This window comes from Lipotes vexillifer, unplaced genomic scaffold (assembly GCF_000442215.2).
Source record: "Lipotes vexillifer unplaced genomic scaffold, Lipotes_vexillifer_v1.1 scaffold1691, whole genome shotgun sequence".
NCBI lineage: Eukaryota > Metazoa > Chordata > Mammalia > Artiodactyla > Lipotidae > Lipotes > Lipotes vexillifer.
In genome coordinates this window covers 1,565,290-1,590,977 of record NW_006789046.1, presented here as the reverse complement: position 1 = coordinate 1,590,977, position 25,688 = coordinate 1,565,290, and the positions used below count along the sequence as shown (strand labels likewise).

General features: G+C 41.6%; 1 protein-coding gene and 1 non-coding gene across 3 annotated transcripts in view; one reads left to right on the top strand and one right to left on the bottom strand.

The window, feature by feature from the left end:
- The window catches only part of RPTOR (regulatory associated protein of MTOR complex 1), a 353,659-nt gene that overhangs the window by 17,302 nt on the left and 310,669 nt on the right, over nt 1-25,688 (top strand). The gene's annotated exons all lie outside the window — the stretch shown is intronic.
- Nucleotides 808-880, bottom strand: TRNAR-CCU (transfer RNA arginine (anticodon CCU)). Its single transcript has one exon. It is a non-coding gene; the product is annotated as a tRNA-Arg (tRNA).

Genomic DNA, 25,688 nt, shown 5'->3' with positions numbered 1-25,688 from the left:
GGGAAAGAGCATGTATCTGGCTGTGGAAATGGGAGAAAGTTTTCCTTAAAGAATGTTTAGGTGGGAAATGTTGAAAGTGTTGCTTCAGTGGTTCCCAGCCTCCTGTCCCCTTGGCATCTGGTCTTCATCCCTCCCCGCCACACCCCTTGTCCCCAAGCCTGAGGGTATTGGTGATGAGCTGTGCACAGTGAATACCGTTCAGTTTGGTGTTTTCTTGCGTGACTTCTTTTACCCTTAAAGGTTGATCTGACAAGCAGTTTAAAGGTGTATCAAAATAAAACCACGGTCAAAATGTTAAAATCAAGCTTTTCCTCTTTCTGCGTTCCCTCTAAGCCCTGGCCTAGGTCCGGACTAGTTTCTACAGAGGTGAAACCACCGCAGGGACACAAGGTGCCTCCTGTCTGCTGTAGTGGACATCCTGAGTGTGCTGGCTTGGCACTGTCATCTCCCTGAGTCTCTGGCCACAGGACCTCAAGGGCAGACTGTGTTTCTTCCCATCTGTTGCCAGCCTGGCCTGGTAGGTGGCAGAGCCCAGATCAGACCCCTGGTCTGGCTTCAGGGCCTGGTTCCAGAGAATTGCTTCTCAGTCTTTTCCTTTATACATACAGCTCTTCTCCTGAAAGTGAGTTTTTACTTGACCAGCAGGCATGAATATTTTCCCTGAAGAGTTTTTTTAAAAAATATTTATTTATTTATTTATTTGGCTGCACCAGGTCTTAGTTGTGGCACGTGGGATCTTCATTGCGGCATGTGGGCTCTTAGTTGCGGAATGTGGGCTCTTAGTTGCAGCATGCATGCAGGATCTAGTTCCCTGACCAGGGATCGAACCTGGGCCCCCTGCATTAGGAGTGTGGAATCTTAACCACTGGACCACCAAGGAAGTCCCAGTTTTTGTTCTTTAAATAAAACTTTATGCTGAAAATGGTCTTAGTACTTGAAAAATATTTTAACATTTTTTTACTGGAGTAACTGAGTTCCTTGAAAACTTGCTGTTTTCCTTCAGATTATAAAAATAACACGTCATCGTAGAATATTTAGAAAATATGGAAAAACACAACAGTGAAAATAAAAATTATATAAGATCCTGTATGCCACTGTTAATATTTTGGTGTATTTTCCACTTCTCTGTCTTCCCTTTCCCCCTTCCTCACAACCAGGAGTATACTGTATGTGTCGTTAAAGGATTATTTTGAATTATCTATTTTTGACATCCTTACCCTTGTAAGATCTGAAGCATAACAATAAAATAAGCACTCGGAAAACACCCACCACGCTCAGGAACTTGATCATCATCAGGACTGTCACAGGCACTAGCTCTTAACATCTTTATGCCTCTGGGAAAATAGTAGCACTACTAGCTTAGTTTTAAGTCGTACTTAACGTGTGTCTGGCTTGTCCAGGCTGCCCACGTTGACAATCCCTTTAATTTCCAAACAGCCCTGGGAGCAGGTACTGTTACAGCCACTTTGTGATTGAGGAAACTGAGGCAAGAGAGGTTAGATGATTTTTCAGAAGTCACGTGGCTAGTGAGCTGCAGAGCCTGGACTCGGACCCTGGCCATCTGGCCCTGGCACCTGTGCCCTCATTGTGCTGAGTTATCCGCCTCTCTGAGAGCGTGAGCGTTAATGGTTGAACCTGGGAGACCATGATCTGCTGGCTTCTCAGGAGCACCTGCTCACTCGCTGTTTACTGACCCCTGAGCCAGAGCCTCTGCTGTACCAGCTCCTCTGTGGGAATGAGGAAGGAGTGGACCTGGTCCAGAACCCTGGGGAGCACTGTGAAATCAGTACACCTGCAGACCAGCTTAGTGGATCAGATAGCATCTTGAAACATCTAACTAGTGGCTCAAGGCTGTGTTAATACCAGTGAGAAGTAGTGGTGTGGCCAGTGGCTGGTGAGGGATTCCAGGAGAGGGGTCTGGCTGAGGAAGGCTTCTGGAGGAGGGAGGGAGGACCTGAGCTGGGCACAGAGACAGGAACGATTGCACTGGCTGGAATGGAGAGGAAAAGACCTTCTAGGGTGGGGTATACACAGCCTCCAGTTTAGGTGAGAGGACACAGTGCTGGCGGGCGGGGAGTGGAACCACAGTGTGACCCTTTGGGTGCCCAGTAGAAAGGCTTGGCCCTTCTCCTTCAGTTATGGATGTGCGGGGAGATGATGACGGCAGCATCCTACCAAGGTTAACTGGGTGTTCTCTAGGTGGACACAGGTGGGCAGAACACCTAAGCGTCTGAAGCTTTTCAATGAGCAAGAGTTGGTCCAGTTAGGACCAGCTTCTGCTCTGAGGGCACGGATCCCCGGGAGGTTTGGTGGTGAGGACTAGTGCTCAGGTGAGATACTGCAGAAGCGTGGTCAGGGGGGCTCACCTACCTGGTGTTAAATGTAGGTGGGTGTGAGGGAAGCTCTGGAAGCAAGAAAGCATTTGAAGGACAGAGTAGGATTTTGGCAAGTGGAGTTGAGAGGATAGCTTGGAGTTGGGAGGGAAGGGTTTGCCCAGAGTGAGAGGAAGCCTCAGGTTCCAGAGGCGGGAGGTGGTGTGCTCCACATCTTTTAAAGGCCTGAATGGTAGCATGAGGAAATGACATTTATTTGGAAAGCAACAAAATCTTTGAATGTTTTTGAGTAGGGGTGGGGGTGTAAAGTGGAGTAGTAACATTCTGAGAGACATAAGGAGAGAATCATGGGATTTGGTGAATAATTGGGAGAAAGAAAAACTGTGTGGTGGTTTTTTTGGCGGAGGGGAAATGGACTTTCTCTTTTTTTGTCCATAGTTTTAGAATTTTATTAAAATTGAGAAGATAGAGTTCCTGTATACTTTGTACCCAGTTTCCCCTGTTGTTAACATCTTGCATTAGGATTGTACACTTGTCATAACTAATGAATCAATATAGATACATTATTATCAACCAAAGTCTATCCATACATTATTTGGATTTCCTAAGTATTTACCTATTATCTTTTTCCTGCTCTAGGATCCCATCCAGGATGCCACATTACATTTAGTTGTTACGTATCCTCAGGCTCCTCTTGGCTTGTGACAGTCTCTCAGACTTTCTTAGTTTTGGATGACCTTGATAATTTTGAGCAGTACTGGTCAGGGATTTTATAGACTGCCCCTCTGTTGAAATTTGTTTAATGTTTTTCTTATGATAAAACTGGGATTATAGGTTTTGGGGAGGAATATCACAGAGGGAAAGTGCCCTTTGTATCACATCACATCAAAGGTCCACGCTCTCAACACAACTCATCACTGTTGATGTGACTTTGATTACCTGGCTGAGGTCCTGTTTGTCAGATGTCTCCACTTGATATCCCCTCGCCCCATCTTGTTCTCTTTGGAAGAAATTTACTGTGCCCAGCCCACACTTAAGGGGAGGAGGGTTGTGCTCCATCTCCCTAAGGTCAGAGTATCTGCATATATTAATTGGAATTTTTCTGTATGGGAGATTTATCTATTCTTCTGCATTTATTAATCTGTTCAATCATTTACTTATATCACTATGGACTCATGGATATTTATTTTGTCCTTTGGGTTATAATCCACTACTACTTTATTTTGTTGCTCCATCTTTGGCCAGTGGGAGCGCTTTCAGTTGGCTCCTGTGCTACTTTGACAAAGCCCCACTATTGTGGACTTTTTTTTAAAAGCAGCTATTTACTTTCTGGCTGTTTACTTTCTGGAGCACAGGATGCTCTGGGATCATCTTGTACATTTCCTGCCTCAGTTCTAAAATCAGGTGTTTCTCCAAGGACCTCTGGTTCCTGTTATTGGAGAATGGTGTTAGAGACCAAGATCTGGGTGCTGGGTGCGCGCATTGCTACTGGGGTGTCACTACTTTTAGGTCCTCTCAGGTGACAGAGCAAGGAGATATATGTGCATATACTGACCCCTTTGTATATATACACATCTGTAAACATTTCTATATGTAACCATCTCTGTCTGTATTAAGCAAAACATGCATTTGTAGTGATGTCTTCAGGTCTAATCTGTTTTGTTTTTTCTGTCTTTTGTTGTTGTTGTAAATCTGGAACCAAGAGGTTAGTAACATAAGGTGAAGTCAGAGATAGTTGCGCTTCTGGAGAAAAGCTAATGAGTATGTGTGTAACAGGGAGTGTCTGTGACGTAGCACAGACTTCATAAATATTTGTTGCATGACGGAGACAGGGCCCTTGGTGACTTTTGTGAGTGATGTCTTGGTTGAATAGAAAATTCTGTGGAAGCTGAATTTCTGGGAACAGAAATTTCATCAAGGGGTTGAGGGGAGAGTGAGGCAGTGGTCACAGAGCAGGGGTTTGGGAGGAGAGAAGAGGCTGGCATTGGGGGCAATAGCAAACAAATGTTTGCAAGGCAGAGGAACCATCAGAGGGAGAGATGGAATGTGGTGGAAAGAGGCCCAGGGAGGGGAGGCAGTGTGGGCAGAAGCTATAATGTTCCTACTTTATTGCTTTACAGTTTGTGAACATTTTATCACATGGATTTAGTCTACTTAATCCTGACAACACCCCTAGCAGGCACCTGTTGTTACCTGAGTGAACTGAGGCCACTTGGAGGGGGCATCCAACCCCATGGAATTCATGGGCTGCTGAGGAGCTGAGCCAGGAGTCCAGGCCTCAGTCTGACGACTGAGGAGCCGGGCTGCCACCTTGTTTCTCATCCCATTTGCAGAGCAGCTTTGGGCGAGATTTCTCATTGGCTCAAAGCCCCTCCTTATGGAGACTCAGAAAATCTTTTTTTTTTTTTTAATTTTTATTCATTTATTTGTTTATTTATTGGCTGCGTTGGGTCTTCGTTGCTGCGCCTGGGCTTCCTCTAGTTGCAGCGAGTGGGGGCTACTCTTCGTTGCGGTGTGCAGGCTTCAGTAGGTTCGTTGCTGCGCCTGGGCTTCCTCTAGTTGCAGCGAGTGGGGGCTACTCTTCGTTGCGGTGTGCAGGCTTCCGTAGGGGTGGCACACGGGCTCAGTAGTTGTGGCTCGCGGGCTCTAGAGCACAGGCTCAGTAGTTGTGGCGCCTGGGCTTAGTTGCTCTGCGGAATGTGGGATCCTCCCGGACCAGGGCTTGAACCCGTGTCCCCTGTGTTGGCAGGTGGATTCTTGACCACTGCACCGCCAGGGAAGTCCCAAGACTCAGAAACTCTTGATGGACTTTTTCTAAAAATTGAACAGGCAGCTGAGGTTTTATCTAAGAGAAGGGACTTTGGTGTCAGAGTGACCTTGGTCCAAGCTGGTTTCTTTTCTGTCTGTTCTTGGTCTAGATCTTAGTATTTTGCTTTGTAAAGTGGGTCTAAGCCTACCTACCTTGTGGTGGTGTGTTGCAAAGATTAAATGTGATCATATTTATGAAGCAGGAGGACTGTGTGACGCATAGCTGAGCCCAGTGTTTCGAGGGGCTGCCTGTGTGTTTCTGCCCATGTGCTCCTTACTGCACAGCTGCTAATGAGCTCCGTCCCCTCCTGTGTGGTGGTGCCGATGTTGCACGTGATTGACTATTTGGAAGAAGAAGAACAGATTTGCCCCTGTCGAGACAGCGAGCTGTGCCTGCAGTTTTCATCAGTTGATAAGGGGCACAAGTTCAGGTGATCAGCATCCTAAGAGGAGCTCCAAACTGGGCAGGCTTAGCTTTCTTTTTTAAAAACCCTTTGCACCGACCCTGGCCCCTCTCCGGAGTAAGATGGGAGCTCTCCTAAGATCCATGCTCTACCTGAGTGTGTTTATGTGAGGTTCTGGTAAATGTTATAGTTTATCAAAAACTAGACTTTATGGCACACTTCCCATAAATCAGTGTTTGTGAACACTACAGAAAATGAATTGATTCTTGCAGGCCATCATGGCAAGTATTAGGGCTTCAATAATAGCTCACACATTTTTTCCTGACATCAAATTCATTTCATTCAGAATGAGTATTCTTGTAAAAACAGTTCTGAATCTACCAAATCAGACTGGGAAGGTGAGGTCATTACTGTTCCCTTCTTTCTAGTAAAGGTGCTCTGAAGATGAAATGCTTTATTTCTGTTATCATGTGGTCTGTGAGGCAAACTGCTGGGTTTAACAGGCACTACTGTGGGAAATTCTCTGAACAGGTGCTTGCTGCAAAGCCCTTCTTTGTTGCTGGTATTGTCCCTGACTCCTACTCAGTTGCCTTCCCGTGGGTGGGCTCACTGGCCTAGTGCTCTCCTGGGTTCCAGGAGAAATGAGCCGAGTTGGAGGTACTTCAGCTGTCTCGGGGTCTCTCTGGGAGTAGCGGTGTGGGGGCTGACCCAGAAGTTGGGGGCCTGGCTCTGACCGCTGGGCTTTGGAACTGTGCCTGGGCCGCATTTCCTGTAACCTACATTTGGTTCTTTGTCTCCAGATGCTGATTCACTCCTAAGTTCAGTGACTCCCTGCTCTCACATAGCCTCAGAGCTTGTTACTGAGTTCCAGAGCTTGAGTTCCCTATATGGGTTCTGGCTTGCTTCATATTCTTCTGAGTTTTGGTTTGGGGCACCGGATGGGCTCTCAACTTCCTGGATTTGCCTGGGTCCTGCAACTCAGTATATGGAGTGGTGCCCCTGAGCTGTGTTGGGCTCCACGTTCTGTCTCCCCCTCAGATGCCCTCCAGGACCCCAGGTGCCAGAAGTACGCCTGAAGTGGGCTTGGAGATTGACTCATTCCCTTGGCTACCACCCCTGCCCCCATCCCTAACATTCACGTGGTCCTACTGCGGGGGGTGGGTGTTGACCACGAGCCCTTCGCTCTGCACTTGCTTATTGCAAGCTGTACCAGGACATGCTTGTTTATGGATCATTTACTAGTGCCATATCAATGTCTTATGTTACTGTGTTTAACTTTGAGATAGTGGATCCTAATTTATGATCTGTTTTGTTGCCTTATTAAAATTAATGATAGTTTTCACTTAAATAAATATATATTCACTTAAATGCATATATTTGAGAAATAGTTGCCAGATTGTCCCTGACAGTATTCTTTTCTCTGAGAAGAATTTCATGCTAAGTAGATTATGGTTGATTCTATAGATTTTTTTTTCTTCATTTTAAATGGCATAACTATATGGAATTGTCTTTATAGAATTGTGAGCCTGTTTTAAGTTTAGGAATAATAAATCCAAGGAAATGTAGAAAACTGGCATTTTAAGGTTATCACAGTTTTCTACAAGAATATTCATCACAGCATTCATTCATTTATTCATTTAGTCTGTATTTATTGAGTGCCTGCAAATAACCTAATATCCATCAATAGAGAACTGATTAATTAACTTTTGGTGCATCATATACTAGACTTCCATGCAGCTACTAAACACAGAAGTAATTTTGTGTGTGCTGTTATGGGAAAGTTTCTAAGATATATTATTAAATTAAAAAACAAACCACACATTAAAAAAAACAACAACTAAGGCACAGAGCAGACTGTTTGGTATGATCCTATTTTGTGTTTTTAAAAAGCTATATATACATATAAAAATAAGTGCTTATCTATGTAAAAAATATATGGAAAGTTACACACTTAAGGACAGGGTTAGGAGGTAGGCATCAGTAGAATTATATTTATAAAAATTTATATTTTCCTGTATTTAATTATTATATCATTTTGCATGGTTATTTTAATGTTAGTTAAAGACATGATTATCCTTATGATATGTCCTCTGTGGGCCTATTAGCGATACCTTTGTTTTATTTTTTGAGGTGGTTGTTCTAAGGTTTGCCGTATTACATCTTTAACCTATCACATTGTACCTCAAATAATAGTATACCTCTTCACATGTGAGGTAAGAACCTGACAGCCTGGTGCTTCTGTCCCCCATCCTTTTGCTGTTGGAGTCATACATTTTACTTCTGCATGTTATAAACCCCAGACTACATTGTTATTATTTTTTAAAAAAGTCAATTATCTTTTAAAGAAATTTGAAAAATAAGAACATCCTTTATATTTACCACATAGTTCAGTTCCCAGCCTTCATTGCTCTGTGTAGCTCTGAGTTTGAATCTGGAATCATTTTTCACCTGTCTGGAGAGTGTTATTACTTGGATCCCCTGGTGATACATTTTCTCACCTTTCGTTTGTGTCGGAGTGTCTTTATTTCATCATCATTTTTTTTTCCAAAATTTTATTTATATTATTTTTTGCTGTATTGGGTCTTTGTTGCTGCACGCGGGCTTTCTCTAGTTGCGGCGAGCGGGGGCTGTTCTTTGTTGCGGTGCATGGGCTTCTCATTGCGGTGGCTTCTCTCGTTGCAGAGCACGGGCTCTAGGTGCGTGGGCTTCAGTAGTTGTGGCACGCAGGCTCAGTAGTTGTGGCTCACAGGCTCTAGAGTTCAGGCTCAGTAGTTGTGGTTCACGGGCTTAGTTGCTCCATGGCATGTGTGATCTTCCCAAACCAGGGCTCGAACCCATGTCCCCTGCATTGGCAGGCAGATTCTTAACCACTGTGCCACCAAGGAAGCCCTCATCATCATTTTTGAAGGATGTTTTCACTGGATGTAGAGTTCTAGGTTGACTTTTCTTCTTCAGCACTTTGAAGATGCCCTGTTATGGTCAGGCCTGCATTGCTCCTGATGAGAAGTGTGCTCTAGTCTTGTTTTTGTTCCCCAGGATGTAATGTGTCTTTTTTTCCCTCCTGATACTTTTAAGATTTTTCTCTTTATCATTGGAATTTAGCAGTTTATGATTTAGCAGTGCATTGGTGTCTTTTTCTTTTTGAGTAGCCTGCTTGTGGTCTACTGAGATTCTTGGATCTGTAGGATTATGGTTTTCAGCAAATTTTTGGAAAATGTGCTGCCATATATTTTCAATTTTTCTATTTTTCTCACTCTGCTCCCTTTCAATCTTCCAGAGCTCCAATTACATGAATCTTAGATGTTTCATATTGTTCCATGAGGCTCTCTCCCCACTCCTACCTTTTTCCCCCACTCTGTGTTTTAATTTGGATCATTTCTATTGCAGTATCTTCAAGTTCTCTCATTTCTATTACAGTGTCTTCAAGTTCTCTCAGTCTGTTCTTTTGCAGTGTCAAATATGTTGTTAAGCCCACCCAGTGTAGTTTTTGTTTTCTTTTTTGTTTTCTTTTTTTTTTGGGCACACCGCACAGCCTGCGGGATCTTAGTTCCCTGACCAGGGGTCGAACTTGAATTGGAAGCATGGAGTCCTAACTACTGGACCACCAGAGAATTCCCACCACCCAATGTAATTTTCATTTTGATATTATGTTTTTATTTTCTAGAAATTCTACTTGGGTCTTTTTTATAGTTTATTTTTCTCTCTTATGTTCATGTTTCCCTTTAAATCCTTGAACAAATTTGTAATGCCATTTTAAAGCTCTTGTCTGTTATTTCCATCATCACTGTCATTTCTGGGTCTGTTTCTCTGGATTGATTTTCTTTTGCTTATAGATCACACTTTCCTGCTTTTACTTATATCTAGTAATTTTTGATTGGATGCCAGACACACTGACTGTTATGTTGTTGAGAATCTGGTATTATTGTCTTCATTTAAACAGTGTTGAGTTTTGTTCTGGAAGGAATTTAGTGTACTCGTATCAGCTTCATTCTTTCAAGGGTTGTTTTCTAGCTTTGTTAAAGCAGGTCTAGATCAGGGGTTGGCAAACTATGACCCACTGCTTGGTTTTGTAAGTAAAGTCTTTTGGAACACAGCATTGTCTTTTATGTATTGTCGGTGTTGCTTTTGTGCTACACTGGCAAAGTTGAGTAGTTCGACAGAGACTGTATAACCCAGATATTTACCATCTGGCTCTTTATGGAAAAAAGTGGATGACCCCTTCTAGAGAAGCCTTTGCTCTGAGTCTAGTCTAGCCCTATGTCTAAGGTGGGGCCACCTTTCTGGGTGAATATTCTGAGTGGTCAGTGGGGTCTCTTCATTCTGACTTGTTGGAACTTGGATGATTCCCACCCTCGCTCAGTAGTTCTTTGCTTGGCCTCCTGGAGTCTCGCCAACTACATGCTCAGCCAGGGACACGAGGGACCCCATGTAGATTTCTGGCACACCCTTTCTGTATAGTGCTTTCCTCTTTGGTCCTTGGGCCCACCAATTCCAGCTGCTGTAGCCTCTGTGAACTCTGATCTCTGTTTTCTCAGCTCAGTGATCCTAGCTTTCTCTGCTCAGGGCCCTGTCTCTCTGTGCAGAAAGCTCAGTGATCATGGGGCTCACTTCATTTGCTTCCTTTGTTTCAGCAATCATGTTTTGATACTACATGTAGTTTAATGTCTGAAAAAGTGTTTTATATGTTTTGTTTAGCTTTCTAATTGTGCACGGTGCGAGGACTAGTCTGATATTGGTTACTCCATCTTTCCTGGAAGGGGAGGTCTCCCTAAGTAGGATTTGGAAGAGCCAGGGAGGACAGGAGGTTTTGGAGAGATTAATGATGCATGACTAGATCACCTTTTATTCAGTAGAGTAGTTGATAGCTGATTCTTTACAATTAATAGTTATGTGTTATAGTTGTTCTTTTACTGAACCTTATTTTTTGCCAGTGGAATTTTACTTTCTAACTTCAACGTGGCATTAAAATTTAAGATTACATTGTATCAAGTTGATAGTACAGATTAACTGTTGGGAAGAGTTGCACTTGCAGTGATCCCAGGACAGGTAATTTACAAGTTGGGATTTAGAGTCCCCCTTTCTCTGATAACATCCTTTGCGTTTCATTTGGGCTTTATAAAGCCAGGTGGGTCAGGGTTTGAAACTGAAATAACTGTTAAACATGGAAGAGGATTTAAGAATAAAATCCTTGCCTGTTTTGGTGTTACAGATCTAAATTGGGCGCTTTGTCATGCAGTCTTAGAGTACCTGATTTGACCTGCTACCTTAAGGGTTTAGTTAATTGTACAGGAATCCTCTTTGGTGTTAATAATCATTAGAGCCCTAGAAGGAATTGTCAAATTGCTCTTTTCATTTAACTGTGGGGTTAAGTGGGTCTAGTCTTATTTGATTTGATTTACTTTCTTTTTAAAAAAATTATGAGGTAAAAAAATGCATAAAACATCTACTTACAGTTTAACTCATATTTATAAAAAGAACACCTATGTGTACCCCCTACCCAGGTCCGGAAATAGACCCTTTCAGCACCCTGGAAGCACCCTTGGTGTGTCCTACCCTCATCACAATTACTTCCTCCCTCCAAGAGGCAAATATTTTTCTTACTTTTTTGGATGATACTTATTTCTTCACTTTTTTTAGTGGTTTCCCTACCTATGCATGCATATCTAAAAAACTGTGCTTATTTTGCCACTTTGAAGATTATATGATTGATGTATGTTTATATATATGTATATGTACATATATATAAACATATTTATATGTTTATATATATGATATATAAAGAAGCATGTATGTTTCTTTGCATTGCTTCTTTTCTCAGTATTACATTTGTAAGATTCACCCAGGTTGTTGAATATGTGTGTAATTAATTCATTTTTACTTCTGTATAGTATCTCATTACAGGTATATGTCACAATTTACTTATACATCCTACTCCTGAATGATGTTGAAATGAGCATTCTTATGTATTCTGGTACACATAGCAGGCATAGGGCACAGGTACAGGATAATTATATATTCTTTTTTTTTTTTTAAAGCCTGTTCTGGTCTTTTGCCCATGTTTTAGTTGAGTTGTCTTTTTCTTACTGATTTTAGGAGCTTTTGTATATTTTGGATATTTGTATATTTTGTCTTTCCACTTTGAAGCTTGTCCTTCTGCTTTCTTTGTGAGGGGTCTTTTGACATCTCAGTTTTAATGTCATCAGATTTGTTATTGTTTCTCTTTCATCTTCATGCTCTTTTGCATCTTGGTTAAGAACTTCTTCCCTACTCTTTTCCCTGGTACTATGAAGGTGATCCCCAGTCCTATCTGGAAAGCTCCCTCCCAGTTTGGGTCTTTTATGCACTTTGTGTGTGTGGTCTATGGAAGGGGTCCAATTTTCTTTTTTTCTTTTCCCCATGTAGATATCTAGTTGTCTTAGTGGATTTTGCTGGAAAGCTCATCCTTCCCTCAGCTGCAGGGCTCTGTCTTTTGTCCAGAGGCCATGTCATTGTGGGTCTGTTGGGGGCTTCCTGCTCTTTCCACATGGTCAACGTTGCACCACTCCTCTGTCTTAATTACGAGCTGTATGGAAATCGACTGAGAGGAGTCCTCACAGTTGTTTTCTTTGAGAAACATCTGGCTCTTCTTGTTCTTCTGCTCTTCATGTGAGTTTAAGAATTAGCTTGCAATTTCAGAGAAAGAAAGTTTGTTGGGTGTGTGATTGGGATTGCATTGAGCTTGTATTTCAATTTGGGGAGATTTAACATCTTTACAAAATTGAGTGTTCCAGTCCGTAAACACAGCATGTCTTCATTTATTTAGGTAGGTCTGAGAATTTCCCTAAGTAAAGCTATATACTTCTCCTGTAGAGGTGTTGCCATTCTTTTTTTTTTTTTTTCTTTCTTTTTTTGGCCTCACCTTGTGGCTTGTGGGAACTTAGTTCCCCAATCAGGGATCAAACCTGTGCCCTCAGCAATGAAAGCGCAGTCTTAACCACTGGACCGCCGGGGAATACTCTGTTGCCTGTCTTTTATTCAGTTTCTTTTAGGTACTTGATATTATCTTGATGCTTTCCTGAATAGCATCTTTTAAAAATCTAATTTTTTTTTTGCTCGTGTACTAGAAAGTAATTTATTTTTATATGTAGCGCTCACAGCATCTTCAGTTTCATCAGGAGCCCTGGCAACCCATGTGCACAGCTTCCTGCCTCCGCCCCTGTGCTGCGTGTGTAAAGCTGCTGGGGATGAGATGGGTGTGTGTGGGGGGGTGTGGACACAGAGAAGCCATGCCTTGGCTTCTTACTGGTTTAATATTGTTCTAATCACAGGGCCGCTTGACAGCTTTTGTTTCAGGTGCTGTCATCCCACAGATCAGATAGTGGCTCTGGGCACCAGCCTTCCCCATTTTCCTTACCTGGTGCATCTCCAGGGAGTTGGTGCTGTGAGACGTCAGCCCCACTCAGGCACCTTCCTGCATGGCTCTGGGGACAGGTTCAGGCTTCGTGGTGACTCAAGCCAAGGAGAGTGATCCCTCAACACTTGAATAATCTGTTCCATGAATGCTTGCTAGGACCTGCCAGTGAAGCCGTGCAATCCTAAACGTTCCTTTGTAAAAACAGTTTTTAAAATATGATTTAGGCTTTTGAAATGGTATCTTTTCCCCCAAATTTTATTTATTTATTTTCCTTCTAGTTTTATTGATATATAACTGGCATACAGCATTGTATAAGGTTAAGTTGTACAGCAGGATGATTTGACTTACATGTATCATGAAATGATTATCACGGTAAGTTTAGTAAACATCCATCATCTCATATGGATAAAAAAATTAAAGAAATAGAAAAGAATTTTTTCCTTGTGATGAGAACTATTAAGGTTTGTTCTCTTAACAACTTTCCTGTATAACATACAGCTGTGTTAATTATATTCATCATGTTGTACATTACATCCCTAGCACTTATTTATCTTATAACTGGAAGTTTGTACCTTTCAGTATTTTTTTTTTAAAGTCAGTTTTAGTAATTTGTATTTTTAGAGAATTTTGTCCATTTCTTCTGGGTTTCAAATTTAGGAGCATAAAGTCGTTCATCATGTTCTCCTGTGATCTCTTTTTTTTTTTTTTCTGTACGTGGGCCTCTCACTGTTGTGTCCTCTCCCGCTGCAGAGCACAGGGTACGGACGCGCAGGCCCAGCGGCCATGGCTCACGGGCCCAGCTGCTCCGCGGCAATGTGGGATCTTCCCGGACTGGGGCACGAACCCGTGTCCCCTGCATCGGCAGGCGGACTCTCAACCACTGTGCCACCAGGGAAGCCCCTCCTGTGATCTTTTTAAAGTCTGTAGAACTGTAGTAATGTTCCCTTTCTATTCCTGACATGAGTATTTGTGTGTCCACTCTTTTTTCTCAGTTCTGGCCAGAGGATTGTCTATTTTTTAGTCTTTCAAATAACCAGCTCTTGGCTTTGTTGATACTCTATACCATTAATATTTTATTAATTTATTTAAAAATCTTATCTCCTTTTTCTACTTTCCTTGGATTCATTTTATTGCCTTTTCCCCTATTCTTGAAGGGGAGATTCCTGAGATGGGTACTTAGCTTATTAATTTCCAGTCATTTGTCTTTTCTAATATAGGCATTTTAGAAATATTTAAATTATAAACTATAATATGTAAATTAAATACTCAGCTGCATTCAACAAGTTTTGATGTGTAGTATTTTTGTTTTTCAGTTCAAAGTTTCTAAATTTCATTTTGACTTCATTATGAGTTATTTAAAAGTGTGCTTTGTAATTTTAAAAAATAGAGGAATTTTCCTAGGATTGTTTTTTGCTTTCTTGCTTAATTACAGTTTGATCAGAGAACATGTATGTGATTTCAGCAAGTAGTAACAGATGCACTGAGCATCCTTAGGGAAGCCATTTACATGATTGTCTTATGTGAGTGGCACCCCCTAGTGTTGTGGATCATGTGACTTGCACAACTCTGCATACACTCCAAATTTCAGTCTTTTGAAATTTGTTGAGCTTTGCCTTTTGGGCCTGTATAGGGTCAATTTTGGTAAATGTTCCTTGTGTGCTTGACCACAATGTGTATCTGTAATAGCTGGGTGCTATACGTGAGCGTTAAATCAGATATGTACAGATGATTTATGTCTTTACTGATTTTTTTGATTTCTATCAATAACCGAGAGAAGTATATTAAAACCTCTCACCATGACTGTAAATATGTCAAATCCTCCTTATAGTTCTGTTTGTGCTTTGTTTATATTCTGAGTCTATATTATTATGTCATACAAATTTAAAATTGTGTATCTTCCTGGTGAATGGGAGTCTGAATTGCTGTGAAGTCATTCTCTTTATCCCTAATAATGCTTTTTTGCTTTAAAGTATGTTTCCTTAATATAGTCACACCAGTTTTTTCTTGCTTAGTATTTGCACTGTTTATTTTTCTATCCTTTTATATAAGTCAAACTTTCTTTTCAACCTTATGTTTTTCATATGTCTCTTGTAAACAGCTTGTAGTTCGAGTTAAAAAAAAAGTCTAGTCTGATGATTTTTGTCTTTTAATTGGAGCATTTAGTCTATTTACATTTATTTGGGCTTAAATCTGCCATCTTATTTTGTGTTTTCTATTTGTCCTGCCTGTATTCTTATTTTTTTCCCCCATGCCTTTTTATGGATTGAAAATATTTATTATTTAATTTCTTCTCCTTTGCTGTTTTTGAAGTAACATACTATTTTTCTCTTGTTGTAATAGTTCTCTAGCAATGACAGTAGGAATACTCAAAACAAGTATAAAGTTAATCAGGACCTTTATGTTTTTTCCTGGACAAGATAAGAGTGGAAAAATCCACCTAACCTTTTATTTCTTAATTGTTAGTATTGTGTATGTTATTTCTGTTTCTTTTTTTTTTTAGCACAATTATTCTTGCTTTATACTGCCAACATTCTTTTAGATTAATGCACATTTATGACTTTTTGCTCTCATTCCTTTTGGATCTCAGACCTTCCATATGGGATTGCTTTATTTATTTATTTATTTATTTATTTATTTATTTATTTGGTTGTGCCAGGTCTTCATTGCGGCAGGTGGGATCCTTAGTTGCGGCTCGCCTGCTCTTAGTTGCAACAGGCGGGCTCCTTAGTTGTGGCTCGCCGGTTCCTTAGTTGTGGCATGCGAACTCTTAGTTGCGGCACGCATGTGGGATCTAGTTCTCTGACCAGGGATTGAACTCGGGCCCCCTGCATTGGAAATGTGGAGTCTTAGCCACTGCGCCACCAGGGAAGTCCCATGGAATCATTTTTATTTTGACTGAAAAATTTTAGAATTTCCCCTCATGAGGGTCTGCTGATGTCACATTCTCTTTGTTAATCTGAAGATGTCTATTAAGTCCTGATTCTTAAAGGACACTTTTACCAGGTGTGGAATCCTGGACTGGCACTTTCTCTCAGCACCTGAAGAAGTCATTCCACCACCTCCTGCTTCTGTTGTGGCTTAGAAGCTGCCAGGCAGTTGCTGGAGTTCTTCCCACACACTATTTGTGAAACTCTAATTAGATTTATGTTCACTCTCTTTTCCATATTTCTCTTCCGTATCTTCTTCCTTTTTGTCCTTTTGAGCTACATTGTGGACAGTTTCTTCTTTTTTATCACATTCACGCAATCTCTCTTTAGCTATGTCTAAGCTGCCATTTGTCATTCACTGAATTTTTCACATTCTGCATTCTGCTTAATTCTTTCAATCCACTGAGTTTTTTTTTTTTTTTCGGTACGCGGGCCTCTCACTGTTGTGGCCTCTCCCATTGCGGAGCACAGGCTCCGGACGCACAGGCTCAGCAGCCATGGCTCACGGGCCCAACCGCTCTGCGGCATGTGGGATCTTCCCAGACCGGGCACGAACCCGTGTCCCCTGCATCGGCAGGCGGACTCTCGACCACTGTGCTACCAGGGAAGCCCCTCCACTGAGTTTTTAATATTGTTTTTTGTGTTTTTAATTTTTTAGAACTTTATTTGGTATATTAGCAGGTCACTTAAAATTTTTTCCTATTCCCTGCAACTATTTTCAATTTGCCTTTTAGTTCATTTGACTCTAAGCGTAGCATTTTGTCACTGTCTAGTATTCCAATTTGAAGATCTTTGGGTCTTCTGTTTGCTGTTTACGTTGATCATTGCCCTGTTACTGTGTTTATTTGTGTGCTTTGTTATTTTTTGTTGTGTACTGCTTTGCTTCGGGAAGTTATCTGTGGGCATTGGGCAGGCCCAGGGTGAAGGCAGTTTCCTCCAGGGTGGGTTGTTCTTTCTTTTGCCAGGCAGTTGGTCCTAGTCTGGGACTACTTTTTGTGGTCTTGGCCTGAGGTTCTCTGGGCCATCTAGAACTGAGAACCCAGCTTGCAAAGTGCATGAAGGACACAGAAGACCACATGTTGTATGATTCAATGAAAAATGTCCAGACTAGGCTGGGGTCAGGGGTGGTGGGTGAAGAATGACTTCAGATGGGCACGACAGTTTCTTTTTGGAGTGATGGAAATGTTCAAAAATGAGATGGTGGTGATGGTGGCAGAACTCTAAATATTCGAAACCCCTCATTTGTACAAAAAACAGGCGAATTTTATGATATATAACATATTACTCATAAAGCTGTTTTGAAAATGCATGAAGGTCCCATGTGGCTGTTAAGTCCTCAGGGCCTTGTTTTGTTCCTCTTTCTCCTCTTCTGCTCTTGTCACTGCCATGCTCCCCAGGGTGGTGGTTGTGGGAAGAGGCAAGGTGGTGCCCCGTTGGCACAGCCCACTGGGGTCCCTGCTTACATGGGGGCCTCGCCTCCTCGGTTCCTGCTCTGGGCTGCCTGGGCGCCGTGACTTCCCCTGCCCACCTGCAAATCCCTTCTGATCTGCTGCTGCCTCCGGGTCCCTGCTCTCCCTCAGATTTTCACCTTGTAGTTTCTTGCTAGCTTGACAGCTCCTCAGTGCTTTTGAGGAGAACATTTGGCCCAGGTTGCCCCCTCCTTGCCTGTACTGCCCCTGCCTCTTACCTTGCAGGGCTGGAAGACCTTGCCCTTGTCTGTCACTGGATGTGGAAGTCCTCCCCTGTTCACTTGTTTCCCACACTCCTATTAAACATTTCCCGTGCTTTTGGGCCCCTTTTCTACCATTTATTAATCAAACAAGTGTTATAAAATAGCTCTCCAATCTCATAAAATAGTTCCTCGATTTCAGTGGGTTTTGATGGTGGGGTGATGGCTGGCACTGGGGATCAGAGGTAATCTATCTAATTCTAAACATCTGCATTTTATTTTTACCAGAATAATTTAAAGAATTGAGTTGATTGGGGGTGGGATGGAGTGGGGGAGGGTTTGAAATAAGGTGATCACATTGGTATGCTAGAATTTTTTAATAAGGAAAATAACTGTTGTAGTAATTATTATTATGGATTACATAATTCCCATTCTTTTTGTTTCTTAGAGTTTTTGTTTAGATGTGTTAAGCTTTGGTTTTTGTGAATTGCTCATAGCTTTTCACCGTTCTTGGTAAGGACAGGACAATAAATGATATAGCTGAGCAAAGACACCAGATGTATGAAGAGTGAGAGGGAGAGAGCTCTACAGAGGCATTGACAATAAAACATATGAAATAGTACTTCCGTTAAATTAAAAACACAAAAGGCTGTATTTACAGAGCTAGTGAATTAAAATCAGGTTAATAAAATGTTTGAGTTCAAAATTTACAGTTTGTTAACTTGCATATAAATAATCATAATTTTAAAAATGGTATTCCTTTTTTGTGTTGCAGTCTTTTTTTATTCCAGGCTTTCTACTTATTCCCACAAGTTTATATCCCTGTGTGACAAAGGGACGTGGGGTTCAGAGTTATCTGGCTGTTGATATACACACACACATATGCACCCTTTGAAACTGCAAAGCATATAAAAATTTGATCACACAAGATAGTGTGCCTGCTTCCCAATCCTGGTAGACCTGTAGCATCTTTCAAGTCTGTTTCAAATGCTAATGTCTTCCTGAATCCTTGTCTCCACCTCTTCCTTTTGTTTGTTTATTTATTTATTTATTTTGGCTGCGTTGGGTCTTCATTGTTGTATGCGGGCTTTCTCTAGTTGTGCCAGGCGGGGGCTGCTCTTCGTTATGGTGCACAGGCTTCTCATTGCAGTGGCTTCTCTTGCTGTGGAGCACGGGCTCTAGGCGTGCGGGCTTCAGTAGTTGTAGTGCACAGGCTCTAGAGTGCAGGCTCAGTAGTTGTGGTGCAGGGACTTAGTTGCTCCATGGCATGTGGGATCTTTCCACACCAGGGCTCGAACCCATGTCCCCTGCATTGGCAGGCAGATTCTTTTTCTTTTATTTTTATTTATTTATTTATTTATTTTTGGCTGTGTTGGGTCTTCACTGCTGCACGTGGGCTTTCTCTAGTTGTGGCGAGTGGGGGCTACTCTTCATTGCGGTGTGCATGCTTCTCATTGCAGTGGCTTCTCTTGTTGCAGAGCACGGGCTCTAGGTGTGCAGGCTTCAGTAGTTGTGGCACATGGGCTCAGTAGTTGTGGCTTGTGGGCTCTAGAACGCAGGCTCAGTAGTTGTGGATCATGGCCTTTAGAGCACAGGCCCAGTAGTTGTGGCGCACAGGCTTAGTTGCTCTGCGGCATGTGGGATCCTCCCGGACCAGGGCTTGAACCTGTGTCCCCTGCATTGACAGGCGGATTCTTAACCACTGCGCCACTAGGGAAGTCCCCACCTCTTCCTTTTTAAGCCCCATAGCATTTTGTACACTTTTGTGCCTTGGAACATAAATTACTTTCATTTTATAGTTTACTGTTATATTCTTCTTACCTTTTAATAAAATTTGTAGAAGAAAGCAATATGATAGAAGATTTGAAAAGTCGAAGAAAGTAGTAATAATAATGAAATAATACTAAGAGCTACTTGAATATTGGTTTCCTTTCCTGTCATTTTTCAGGTGCCTATGTGATCACACTGATGTCATCATGATACAGTTTTATGTTTTATTTTTTGTACTTATCTCATCATATGCAGTTTTCTCAGATTGCTAAATGTTCTTTTCACTAATTTTTGATGGCTCCTTGTTAGTCCACACTTTAGTCTCCTGTTGTTGGCTATTCAGGTTTCATCTTGTACGGTTCCCTTCCCCCATGTTAAGAATTATTTCATTAGTGTGGATTCTGGAAGTCAGAGAGCTGGGAAAGGACACTTGGAGGGAGGATGTGAAAGAGACCGCAGCCCCTGAATTCATGCCTCCACCTTCATATGCTACTCCCTTTGCTTAGAGGTTCTTCTGTGCTTACCCCTTCTACCTGAAATGTCATCTGTCTGTTCCAGAATGTTCTCATTAATACATTTTTCTTTCACTTTTTTTTTTTTCCAGAGATGGGGACACCTTATTTAGCTAGAACCCCTAGATTCATGACAAGGTGTCCCTGTCAGAGTTTGCAGTGAAAAAGTATTCATACTTACATTTTTGGATGAAAAAAATGGTCTATTCGTGGAATAATAGCGAACCCGTGCTGCTGTGCAATACCACTTGTTAAAATAGTCACCCTGCAGTGTGCAGCTAGGAGTGTGGATGAATGATCTTTAATGCTTGGCCTGTGGGCGGAATGAAATAAAAAGTGAGGTTGTTGTTGGCCCAGAAATTTTTGGCCTTGTTACTGTGTATTCTTTTACATGGGTTTTACCATAGGAATTCTTGCCAGCTCTTAGTGGGAATATTTGCCACATATTCTGAAGTGTGGGTATTTTTGTGCCCTTTCTTCCTACTCCTTGCTCTGTCCCTAAGTAAGGTAGGTGGCATGGTATGAAGTCATGGTGGTCTGGGGTGAGGGCCAGCTTCACATCTTGCATTTACTACATAACTAGCTGCCTGGCCTGAGCCTCAGTTTTTTGTCTATGAAACGGGCATAATGTCAGCCTTGTAAGATTGCCGCGAAGTTCGTTTATTTTAGAACGGGGGATAGGGCACGTAAGCTGATGGGCATGTTGTAAAGTGAAGAAAGCAAACTAGAAAAATGTGTACAGTGTCATGTAAGTTGTGCTTCAGCTGCACACATGCGTGTCTGTGTGTGAGTGTGTGCATGGCAGTGGGAGCCTGGAAGCACACCCGAGGCTCTCAGAGGAGGAAGAGGGGGCTTCTTCGGCCTTCCCTTCCCTTCTGCGCATCTCTGTATCATTTAAGTTTATTACTGATGAGATTTGAGATTTTTTTTTCCAATTGAAGCACATTTTATGTCAATATAATCTGTACCTAAAGCTCTTCATTTGATCACTAAATGAAATGTATTTTTCTGTAATATGCAGTATATTTACACCGTTGATTTTACTGTAACCAGTGCTTGGAAAGATGAATTGAAAGGTGAAAATAACTTCCTAGTTGGAAAAAAAAAGATTTTGATCTACCTTTAATGACATAGGAAAATGTTTACAACATGATAAAGTGAGAAAAACATTGGATCTAACACTGCCTGTGTGTGTGGTACAGAGGGAAAAAGAGTAAAACACAACTGTATGAATGGTGGTTATTTCTGGGTTTTCTGTGGTAATCAGAATTATTATAAAATGATTGTAAAGTTGTAAGTACAGTGGTCAGAACTGGTTGCCACACTCATGGTGTTGGCTGATTGGTGAGGACCATGGTGGTCCTCACCTTCATCTGGGGAGTTGACATTTGCTGTCCACTGCCTGCGTTGGAGGTCTCATCCTGCTGTTGGCCCATGGTGTACTTTCTATCAAAACATTCCTTAGGCAGCATTTCACACCTGTCCCGCCCCTACCCATACACTTGGTTTCTTCTGGGTGCAGAACCTAGGATTTAATGTTAAGTTTTATCTCATTAGAGTTGGTTGCTTGGCCAGATCTTTTGTGGATTCTGATTCTTTTATCCAGCTTACTTAAAATCCTCTCCAGCTATACCATTCAAGAATGGTTAAGGGGAGACTTCCCTGGTGGTCTAGTGGTTAAGAATCTGCCTTCCAATGCAGGGGATGTGGGTTCAATCCCTGGTCAGGGAACTAATATCCCACATGCCGTGGGGCAGCTAAGCCCATGTGCCACAACTACTGAGCCTGCACGCCACAACTAGAGAGCCCACACTCTCTGGAGCCTGCGCGCCACAACTAGTGAGCCGGCGCACTCTGGAACCCGCATGCCACAACTAGAGAGAAGCCTGCGTGCTGCAACGAAGAGCCCGTGCACCTCAAAGAAAGATCCCGTGTGCCACAACTAAGACCTGACTCCGCCAAAAATAAATAAATAAATAAGTAAATAAACTTTTTTTTAAAAAAGAATGGATAAGGGTACATTCTAAACCTCTTATCAAGTAACAGATAAAAATGCAGCCTTATGAACATCTCAATAGATGCAGAAAAAGCTTTTGACAAAATTCAACACCCATTTATTATAAAAACTCTCCAGAAAGTGGGCACAGAGGGAACCTACCTCAACATAATAAAGGCCATATACCACAAACCCACAGCAAACATCATTCTCAATGGTGAAAAACTGAAAGCATTTCCTCTAAGACCAGGAACGAGACAAGGATGTCCACTCTCGCCACTATTATTCAACATAGTTTTGTAAGTCCTAGCCACGGCAATCAGAGAAGAAAAAGAAATAAAAGGAATACAAATTGGAAAAGAAGAAGTACAACTGTCACTGCAGATGACATGATACTATACATAGAGAATCCTAAAGATGCCACCAGAAAACTACTAGAGATAATCAATGAATTTGGTAAAGTTGCAGGATACAAAATTAATGCACAGAAATCTCTTGCATTCCTATACACTAATGATGAAAAATCCGAAAGAGAAATTAAGGAAACAATCCCATTCACCATTGCAACAAAAAGAATAAAATACCTAGGAATAAACCTACCTAAGGAGGTAAAAGACCTGTACTCAGAGAACTATAAGACACTGATGAACGAAATCAAAGATGACACATACAGATGGATATACCATGTTCTTGGATTGGAAGAATCAATATTGTGAAAATGACTATACTACCCAAAGCAATCTACAGATTCAATGCAATCAACCCCTATCAAATTACCAGTGGCATTTTTTTACAGAACTAGAACAAAAAATCTTAAAATTTGTATGGAGACACAAAAGACCATGAAAAGCCAAAGCAGTCTTGAGGGAAAAAACAGAGCTGGAGGAATCAGACTCCCTGACTTCAGACTATACTACAAAGCTACAGTAATCAAGACAATATGGTACTGGCACAAAAACAGAAACATAGATCAATGGAACAAGTTAGAAAGCCCAGAGATAAACCCACACACCTATGGTCAACTAATCTATAACAAAGGAGGCAAAGATATACAATGGAGAAAAGACAGCCTCTTCAATAAGTGGTGCTGGGAACACTGGACAGCTACATGTGAAGGAATGAAATTAGAACACTCCCTAACACCATACACAAAAATAAACTCAATGGATTAAAGACCTAAATGTAAGACCAGACACTATAAAACTCTTAGAGGAAAACATAGGAAGAACACTCTTTGACATAAATCACAGCGAGATCTTTTTTGATCCACCTCCTAGAGTAATGGAAATAACAAAGATAAACAAATGGGATCTAATGAAACTTAAAAGCTTTTGCACAGCAAAGGAAACCATAAACAAGACGAAAAGACAACCCTCAGAATGGGGGAAAATATTTGCAAATGAATCAACGGACAAAGGATTAATCTCCAAAATATATAAACAGCTCATGCAGCTCAGTATTAAAGAAACAAACAACCCAATCCAAAAATGAGCAGAAGACCTAAGTAGATATTTCTCCAAAGAAGACATACAGATGGCCAAGAAGCACATGAAAAGCTGCTCAACATCACTAATTATTAGAGAAATGCAAATCAAAACTACAATGAGGTATCACCTCACACCAGTTAGAATGAGCATCATCAGAAAATCTACAAACAACAGATGCTGGAGAGGGTGTGGAGTGTTGGTGGGAATGTAAATTGATACAGCCACTATGGAGAACAGTATGGAGGTTCCTTAAAAAGCTAAAAATAGAATTACCATATGATCCAACAATCCCACTACTGGGCATATACCCAGAGGAAATCATCATTCAAAAAGACACATGCACCCCAATGTTCATTGCAGCACTGTTTACAATAGCCAGGTCATGGAAGCTACCTAAATGCCCATTGACAAACAAATGGATAAAGAAGATGTGGTACATATATACAATGGAATATTACTCAGCGATAAAAAGGAACGAAATTGAGTCATTTGTTGAGACGTGGATGGATCTAGAGACTGTCATACAGAGTGAAGTAAGTCAGAAAGAGGAAAACAAATATCGTATATTAACGCATGTATGTGGAACTTAGAAAAATGGTACAGATGAACCTGTTTGCAGGGCAGAAGTTGAGACACAGATGTAGAGAACAAACGTATGGACACCAAGGGGGGAAAACCTCGGTGAGGTGGGGATGGTGGTGTGCTGAATTGGGTGATTGGGATTGACATGTATACACTGATGTGTATAAAATTGATGACTGGTAAGAACTTGCAGAACAAACAAACAAACAAAAAAAACAACTAATACTAAACTTTCTTTGGGTTATTTATATGGAAATATGTTAATATAAATGTTTCAGACATTACATGAAATTTCTAAAAAAAAAAAAGAATGGATAAGGGTACATTCTAAACCTCTTATCAAGTAATAGATAAAAATGCAGCCTCAGATGTGGCCAAGGTATCATGCTGTCTGAAAAGTCCCTTCTACATCTCTGCCTGCTGGGTTCCCATAAAATCGCAGCAGCTCCTAGTCTCAATTTTTAAATTTTGTCCATAAAGTTAGTTTGAGAAAGCTTGTCCAAATGTTGATGTAAACGGCAGTATTATTGGTAGCTGGCTTTGTGGTTAAGAAGAACCAATATTTCTGTAAACTTACTATATGCCAGGAACGGTTTAAGTGCTTTACATATATTAACTCATTTAATCCTCACGGTAACCCAGTGAGGTGGATATACCCATGTTACAGATGAGGAAATGAGGGCTGGAGCAGCTAGGTGACTAGTCCTGGATCACACAGCTGGTAAAGGGGAGAGCCAGTGTTCAGACCTGGCCATGCATTTGCGGGGGCTGTGCTTTGGTACTGTGCTGTAGTTCAGTCTGTCTCTAGTGCCATCCTCAGAAGAACCTTGAAAGCAGAGCCCTCCTGGGAGGGAGAAGTAAATGGCTAAAATGCAGAATGTTTTTCATTCCTATTCTGGAAATCATGTACTAAATGAAACGATGGTCAGTTTGAACACCTTTTATGCCTTTGAAAACGTACTTAGGTGTCTTAGTTGATTGAAGGCACAATATGACTTAACTGTGTTTTGCTGCTGGAAACAAGTGAATCAAACCATGGGTGTCATCTTTTGCTGTATGGATAGAATGCAGTGTCCAGAACGAGCAGGAGGGTCTTCATGTTTACGAACTGCTTTTTCCTAAACACTCTGTTTAAAAAGAACCTACCTTGGGACTTCCCTGGTGGTCCAGTGGTTTAGACTCCACACTTCCACTGCAGGGGGCCTGGGTTTGATCCCTGGTCGGGAACTAAGATCCCGCAAGCTGCCTGGCGTGGCCAAAAAAATAAATAAATAAATTAATTTTAAAAAAATAATAAATAAATAAATAAAATAAATAAAATAAAATTTCTTAAAAAAAAAAATCCACCCTTAAGCAGGAGATATTCAAGGTGTGCCATTGAGATTGTGGAGGGATTCAAACCCGTGTCAGCTGAGGAGGTTCAGTCAAGGAACTGGGGAGTGTTGCCTGGAGCAGTGTTCCTTTGTGGGAGAGTGGGGAGGGGAGGTGCCTCCTGGATGTCAGCGGTCCTGTGTGATGTAGGTGCTGTTTACAAAGGAGGGAGTTGAAGGTGTGAGAGGTGAAGTGATTTGCATGGGGTCCCCTGAACTCAGGCCTGACTGCCTTCCAGGTGGCAGATGGGCTGGGGAAAGTCACGGTTTCTGACCCACAAACTGACCAGCTTCTCAGTGTGTGGCCAGGCAATGGGACACACCTCAGTACTTACATGGTTTCTGTAGTTTTTTTTTTTTTTTTTTTTTGCGGTACGCGGGCCTCTCACTGTTGTGGCCTCTCCCGTTGCGGAGCACAGGCTCAGGACGCGCAGGCT